Below are 8,924 nucleotides of genomic sequence, written 5' to 3'. Positions count from 1 at the left end.
CACTATTCAATATTTTCAATAATAGATGAACAATAAAAAAAGTCTCCTGGTGCACACATCGTCGACCATTAAAAATGTCATAATAAAGTAATAGCTTATAGGATAGGATAAGATTAGACCTAAAAACCAAAACTAAAGCTGTAACATAATTTTTTAAAAATATGACGCCAAAGTTTGGGATTTTTCCCTTATTTTTTTCTGGACTATTAAACTACAAAAGCCGATGTGAAGAGTCATTACTAAAAATATTTCCATAATTTCAACAGTCATTACGAAAGGCATTTGGCTTGTTACACCAAGAAGCTAATATTTTATACCTCCTTGATTAAATGTGGCCAGCTAACATTTTTTTACTCCGGCGTTTATAGTCAGGCGCAGGCCTATCACTTTTAACTGACCAGTAATGATTGTGTGCTAATTAGCCCACCGATTGGCAGCGTTAAAATACCACGTACTGCACTTCTTGGAGACGTGTGTACCTTTAACAGTTATGCTCTGTTTTTGGTTCTAGCCAAGTTCGCTTCTGTCCAATTACAGAAACTGGACAGTTCCGTAAAAAAAAAAATCCCAAACTTTGGCGTCATATTTTGTATTAATGTTACAGCTTAGTTGTGGTTTTTAGGTCTACTCGTCCTATCCTAATATAAGCTATTACTTTATTATGTTTAGACATTTTTGTTTGTGGCCGTATTTTTGGCATATTTAAGCTAATTTGCATATGAATAGTGACCATGATGTGATTTCAGCAATGTTATCCTCTCATCGCTTATGTTCATTTATAAAAAAAACCATTGTTTACAAGATGTTCAGATTGACTGTTAAAATATAGCTTCCAGATTGACTGTTAAAATAGAGCTTCCAATCAAAAAAGTGGGCGTGGCCCTTATTTTACATATAGGCTAATTTCCATATAAACGGGACTTGTGATTAAGGTGAGATTTCTGAAATTTGATCTCCTCATCATGTGTTCTTTTATAAAAGAAAAACCCTTTTTTGCAATATTTTCATATTGTCTAGCCTACTGTTTAAAGTAGCACATCCAATGAAAAAGGGGTGTGGTCATTTAAAAAAGGGTGTGGTCATTTTCGGGCTGTTCGTCCTAGATACAGATTTTGGCACACATCCTATGTTGTTCTTAGGGTTCATATTAATCTATATCAGTTGAGATATTCTCTCCCAAATTAAGTGCACAGATATCTTAAGTCAGGTCCTAGACTACTGTAGGCAATTAAAAAATTGCCAGCGTCTACAGTTTGCCAAAAGTCTTACTTGGTAAAGATAACATCTATGCATACCACGAACAAAAATATGTAATGATCTACTCGATAATTATTTCCTGTAAGACATACCTAGATATATTGAAATAAATGTATTGTAATTTTGTATAATATTAACTACCGCACTCGCGCGAATAAGCGCCTCACGTGAATAAGTTTAGGCCTATTCATTTTTGAAGCAATATCATGTGATTTTTTTTCTTAGCAAAACAAAAATCAAATTAATCCCGGGACTCTTGTTTGCATGATTTGATCTGTGGAGTGGATTCACATATTCTTCTTATGTCAACTTCAAAACGAGGATATTTTCTCCTGGACAGATGAGACAGTATCTTTACAACTTTCCTCTTCTTATATTTTTCTAGTCCTTTTTCTTTTTGCAAGAAGGCCTGCAATTATTCTGTTGGTTAACAAGCACCACTAATTTTATCTGCAGTTGAAACTGGCATTCTTCTCAGGAGCCATGCTCTCTGACGATCATTTGTGCACCAGAAATATTCGTCTTTGGTTTCCAGATATCCTTATACAATTTTTTTTATATTCAAAAAGTGCCCCTTGAATTTTCAAAGCTCCCATAAGAACCCCCAATATTCATATATTTCCATAAGCGTTCCTTCAATTTCCACTCTGTCTTCATAATCGCCCCGTTTGAGTAAGCGCCCTTCAAAAGGTGCAAACGATATTTTAAGCGCCCGAGTACGTGAGTATGGTATTTATTTTTTATTGTCTTGTACCGTTGTACAGTATTTCAATAGATTAGGATTTACTATTTTAATGTATTTGAATTATAATGTGAAGAGGGCACTTTTACTGGTCTCTTTTACCGCATTTCAATTTATTTCTATCGTATTTTGTATATATGTTTTTGATTATCGCGAGTACCACTGATAAAAATGTGTGAATCAAAGATTAATATTATTAGTACCTAGTCCTAGAATTTTCATCTTCCAAACCCCACCGGAGAAAATTAACAGTCCCAACAACACCCCTCCCAACCCCACTAGCCATGACTCAGACCTACGGTCCCCGGTTGACGCTTAACACCAAAGGCCCTGCAATTAATATTGCACTGGGACCCCGATCCCCCTAGGAACGCCGCTAGACGCGTGAGGTCTAAAGTGGCGTATCTAGGGTGGTGCCGCTGGGTGGGGGAGCACTCACTCCCAAAAAAATACTCGCGTCCGCCCCACCAAAAAAAATCACGGTTATGTAGTTAAAAATCACATCAAATCACCTTATTTTGCGAGATAGTGATTTCTTACTTCACCTTTGTGCCCACATTAGCTTCCCCTTCCCCATTTCAAGACCAAGGGTGGCAGCATGATTTGCCCGACGGGGTGTGACGTCCCCGACAGAAGGGACTCAATGTCCCCGACCAAAAAAAAATGCGGGCGTGGTCACTGAATTTGACAGTTATGGGTTTCAAGGTTTTATTTAATCGATTTTAGACTAATTATTATGTAGAAAAATATATGTATACTTTATTTCTCCCCGACGAATTGTGGTTTTTTCCCCCGACAAGGGGGGTAGATCTCTGGGCCCTCGGCTCCCATATGTCATGGAGGTCTGGTGTCTCCGACCGGGATGGGTTGGGGAAAGCCGGGAAGGAAACTCCGTGATGGCAGGTGAAGGCTGTAGCCATAATAACAATATTTCATTCAAATTTATGTTTTGACACCTTTTAAGTGATAAAATGAACATTTATTATTGATCCTTAAATTGGGTATTGGTATAGGCTGACTGTGTGTGTTACCTTGTATAAATTAAATGATGGAATTTATTATTTATTTCTGCGTAATTTCATATAAGATTTGACTCTTAAACATGGGATTTTATTTCTTCTTATAATTTCATATAGGACTCAATTTGAATATACATGTAATTTTATTTTTTTTCTCTCTATTTTTTTTTCTTTATAATTTTAAAAATTTAGGGGAGTGAGCCCTAGGCCGGCTGGTCCCCACCTTGAATGCGCCATTGAAATCAATACTATAACCATCACCTTTATTTCTAAGTCACTACTTGTTTTATTTGAATTGTTTTAAAAACATATATAAATAATAATATTCCGGAGGTATGAAAATAGGTATAACTATGGGCTGTGTTGTAACCAGAATAGCGACTTATAAACCTGCAACCAAATTCATTGTCCAAGAATAATGATTAAACTAATTAATGGTCGTTATGAGCATGTCCATACCATGCGGTTTCGACTCGAGTAAGGTAATGCCATTCGAATTTCTAATGCAATGCTCTTCATATGCTGCCCCCAACGTTAAAAAATAGTGTTATTGCGAGTTTGTTCTCTGTTGGCTGAATTCGTTTTTAAGTTTGTTGGGCGAGGCCGTCCAAATGCCAAATTTCCCTTGACTCGCTCGCCTGAGCGTCTGTGAAATCTGTATGATGGGTTTGTCTGTTGATTGTCGGCAGTAATTTGTTGGAAGGGAAAGTCCAAATGGAAAATTGTTCTCGCTGGTGGTGTCTGAGTTTGCTGATGGTTGGTTGTAGTTTGTTGAAAGGAAAAATTATGTTTGGAGTTTATTGCGTTTGGCTTTTATTTTAGTTTGTCTTAATTGTTTGTTGAGTTTTTCGTTTATTTGTTGAGTTTGTCCTTTGTTTGTTGAGATTGTATTTTTTTTTTTTTTTTGAGTTTGTCCTTTGTTGGTTGAGTTTGTCCTTTATTTGCTGAGTTTTCTATGTTGACCATAGTACTGATAGATCAAATCAAGTACTCTTTATCTTCTTTAAAATCAAAACATTTAGCGCTATTTATGCGTCGGCAATACTTAATTGAATGTCTAGGCCTTACATTCTATGGATACTGGCAAACTAAATACTGAATTGAGTAAGCTTGGTCAATATTTCAAATACCATTATCCGGGGATCTTTACAATATGTCTTATGTATCGATCACATATTGTATCTTACACTTTGTAACAAATCTGAACTGGTATGCAAATGACCATGAATCTTTTCTTTTGATATCCGGTTTCCAAAAGTAAAACCAGGGAAAAGTGAAATTAATTAATTAATTTCACTGGTAAAACATAGAGTACCACAGTTGTGTCGTCACGACGCCAGCGGGCGCTCTCTGACAACAGACGTTGGTTTTTGCTCATTACGCCTAAATGACTTCATAGGCTTTCTGGAATAGGCATTTTAAAATCTAATATTTTACCATCAAAATGTACTAAAAACACAAAAGCTCGCATTATATTAGTTATCGAACACACATTTAATCATCAAATAAAATTTACAAAGAAAAAGTAATTAAGATACAAAATCTTAATAATTATGTTAGAAATTGGGATCATTGGTTTGTCAGTGGCGAAAATGGCGCCTGGTTGAACGCTTTTTGAAACGATAGCAACGGAGTAGTATCACGCAGTATCTTGACGCCTAGTTGTACCAATGTGCGTAAAGTGTGTGACTTTAAGCGTAGATATTACCGATCTTAAAGAGGAGATAAGTAACATCGAATGGGACGAAATGTATGCGCTTGATTCACTTGATGATTATGTTAAAATATTTTACAATCTTATAAAGGCGGTAATTGATATTGTTCCACTTATCAAACCACGTCGACCCCTACCTCCCTGGTTTGATCAAGAACTCTATAAAGCACTACTATTGAAAAAAAAATGCCACCGTGCTAAAAAGAAAAAAAAAAAAAAAAAAAAAAAAAAAAAAAAAAAAAAAAAACAGATATGTAATAAAGAATTTGAGGCTGACCTAAAAACAGATCCTAAACGATTTTTCATGGATGAAAGCCAAACAAAAAAACCACGAGACTTGCTCCAAGAATTGAATTTGCAGAAAGATATGCAGACACTGACCTTGATAAAGCAAATCTCTTTAATAATTATTTTTCTTGCACAGGGAGTACAAAAATCGCTTGGAAGATAGAACAAGTTCTATTTTTTTAGGATTTTTAAAAAAATCCCCATTGGGATGATAAAGAGACACATTTCTCAAAACCAACTGGCATACAATCACTCAAATTGTTCCTTTAGGAGATTAATTTCTTCAGGTTATGCGGGTTTATTCTGGTCGTCAGTTTCTTCCAGACATCAATCTCTCTCTCTGACCAAATCTTCCAGTAGTTCAGACAGCAAACTACTTGGAGTCCTGATTGTATTGATAAAGTGGAATTATAATACCCTAGCTATATATGTAAGAAAGCAAACAAGAAAATGTATTTAATGTGGTCTTTGAAACGAGCAGGCCTTTCCAGAAAAGAACTAGTATCCATACATACCGTATATGGTATAGGCTATTAGTTAGGCCTGTGCTAGAAAATGAGTCCCCTCTTTGGCACCCGGGGCTTGTGCTCTGTGAACACAAATTAAACGCATACAAGAACGTGTGTGTAGGTGCATTCTTTTAAAATCCTTTAATCATTGGGACTAGAGACTGGCTGATCGCTGGAACACATTATGCGCTACCTTTACCCATACGTCTTTTAACTCTGAGAGGTTCTCTCATTGGTTTACTTTAAACAATAAATCCCATGGTATGAGCCTCCGGAATTCAATGTTAAAACTGTAAGGTATAGTAACAGCACATTGTCTTACATGACAACTCGCCTAAATAACATCTAGTGTTCTCCCTGCGGTCAGCCAGTCTCTCTTCTCTACTCTACAGAGTCTTACAAATGATGATTGATTTGGTTTGATTTTTATTAAATGTTTATAAAATTTTTATATTTCTAATAATGTTATATTTTTATTGTAATGTAACGATCACCCACTTGCGTACAATAAAATTTTTATTGCCAGAGGTTGTTTTTTTTTTAATTTTAATTCGTATGTATATCTATATTTCTTTTATATATAAAGTGAATTTGTAACTGAATTTGTACAGTGGCGGATCCAGTGGGAGGGGTTCAGGGGGTTTGGACGAACCCCACTCTGTAAATAAAATACTTCTGGGTCCTGGCTTACAAAATTCATACTAACCTACCTATGCATAGGTTGGCAGATCGAAGAAACTAAGCTTAGCCCAACTAGCCTCTAATTAAGTAAAATTAAAAACACTGTTTTGGGTTCGATGTCGTAATATTTTATGTAGGAAAGTGCGTTATTTCAAGTCTATCAGTTCATCGATCCATGAAAGAAAGACTACGTATCTAACTACTCAATATTGTTGGAATATAATATCGCCTAGGCCTAGGCTATGTCTTTGTTTTTTTTTTTGTTTTTTTTTTCTTTTCTCTATGAGAATGAGATAAAATTACCAGACCATTTTTCCAGAGGGGAAAAACTTAAATTTTGTAGAACTTAAAGGTCATTACACCTTAGAAGTCAGGAAAGCTCATTCCGGCCATCTGGGAATCAAAATCCTCACCCCCTCCTCGGACCTATTTTGGAAACATTTTGAACCCTCCTTTTTCAAATCCTGGATCCGCCCCTGTTGTTTTTTGAATAAATATCCTGAAATAATAATCACCCCTAAGTGACACTAACGTTGATGAAAAATATGCAAATTATTAAGTTAGAGTTGAAAATATGTTTGCAAATTATTAAGTTCAATTAATGTCCACAAGTCCTAAGGTAGCAATAATCTTAGTAATTGTGTTCGGCAAAATTGTTCTACTAAGTTAACTGACCCAATTTGTTACATAGGCCTATTTAATAAATCATTAAAGTTAGGTTATTATTTGGAAGAGGTCGAATATATTTCCCCAGTTATCAGTATCAACACGATTTCGTTTCTAAACGGTCTTGTGAAAAAATATTGCCCCTCTACTTACCACTGTCTACAAATCAAACAATGACAAAATGCAATGCGATATAATTTATCCTGATTTTAGTAAAGCGTTTGATTCTGTTCCATTTAAAGTCCTTGTTTTCAAGCTTAAACAGTATGGAATTGTAGGAATAACAAAGAGTCGTTATTAACTTAGTGTGTTTGTGCAGACTGGGTTCCTAAGAGTACCTCTTCTTTTTAATTTCTTTATTATGATGTCTTTGTGTATTTACTTCGTCTAAATGCCTTATATTTACCGATGATCTTAAAATTTACCGCATAATCTGTCTCAATGATACGGTCCTCCTTCAAAATGATATCAATTCACTTTCCAATTGGGTACTAACAATGGGCCTCGTTCTCAACCACACCAAATAAAAAATTCCTACAACTACTTTAAAAACAAATCAATATTTTACAAAATATTATAAAAACGGATATGCCTTAGAACGCACACATTGTCAACAAGATTTAGGTATTTTATGTTGATTCAAAACTCACTTTTTTCGTTCATATAAATTTTGTCGCCAAAAAGTCTAAAAAGATATTAGGATTGTTTTGCAGAAATTCTAATACTATATCTCCCTGAGTCTAAACATTTTTTTTTTCACTTTTTGATTCCTTAATCTGTCCAGTTATTTATTATAATTTATTTATTTTCGTCTCCAAATATTTCACACACGTTTTATTAGGTTTGTTTCATATAATGATGATAATAATGTATGTAATTTACTTTCCCCATTTCGTCGTAGAAATAAGTGATCTTAAGTTTTTTTATAAAGTGGTTAACCACCTTTTTAATTAATTACGAGTTTGCCTTTGCTTTTAGTTTGTGTTCCTAAACATAGTCTGAGACGAGCTAATTTATTTTCTGTCACTTTTGATTGAGTTAATAATATTAAGAAAGGATTTATTCGTAGATTAGGTTAATATCTTAATTAGTGTATTAATATAGATACATTATTGATATTTTCTTGTATTCATTTACTGAATTTAAAAAGAAAATTATCCATTGTAATTTTGATATTAGGCTAAGGTAATTGTTGTTTGTATCCGCTTTGTTTTATTCATCCTGTAAGTGGTGGGTTTGTACTTGCTGTTGGTGTGGAATTGAAATAAAATAAAAAATACCTTACTTTCGACTACACGCCATCCACGACAGCTTGTTGACGGCATGCTTTCGTCCCCAACCAATTCCAGGAAGTAAAACAAACTAGACACCTATGTTTACATTTTTAAGAACTTTTCTACTGGATAAAAGAGATATTATTACCTGGGACAAAATTAACCAATCACAACACACCATAGATATTTATTTCACGGAATAAGATGGACAACAATGCATTGCAGGAAGTGAGATATGGCGGCTTGAAAGTTGGTGAATAAATGCACATTTCACTTTTTTTTTATATCCGTTTCTCGTAGAATGGCCTTCATAAAATGCCTAAATTTCAGGGTTTAGAGTTGGAATATTGAACCAAAACTTTAAAGGTAATACGTTATGTTTATGACATAATCACACTTTGCTCAAATTACACGTTATACGATCTATTTGGCCTTTTTTTTTTCGAAAACTGGTGATGCAAGTTTACAGCCCTTTCCTTTTACATTTAAAATTATTCTAAATTTGTAAAAATTATGCCTAGCACATATGCTAGTAAGGGGTCTAAACTATGTCAAATAGCCAGGTCTGGTCACTGTAGGTTCACGATACAAAGGACAATGACATTGAGTATTTGGATTTTGGACACCATCGACTCACCATACTCCTAGTACTAATAGATACCTTGTTTCGTCTAAAAAGAGTTGGGGAGATCGTTTTAACATTGTGAAGATAGCTTTTAAACACTATACATTTATGTTTATTTACATTCATCATAATCAGCAGTGGCGGATTTA

The sequence above is a fragment of the Anneissia japonica genome, unplaced genomic scaffold (assembly GCF_011630105.1).
Source record: "Anneissia japonica isolate Jap-2015-1 unplaced genomic scaffold, ASM1163010v1 scaffold287833_len2544123_cov190, whole genome shotgun sequence".
NCBI classification, from domain to species: Eukaryota; Metazoa; Echinodermata; class Crinoidea; order Comatulida; family Comatulidae; genus Anneissia; species Anneissia japonica.
This window is presented reverse-complemented; position numbering follows the sequence as displayed.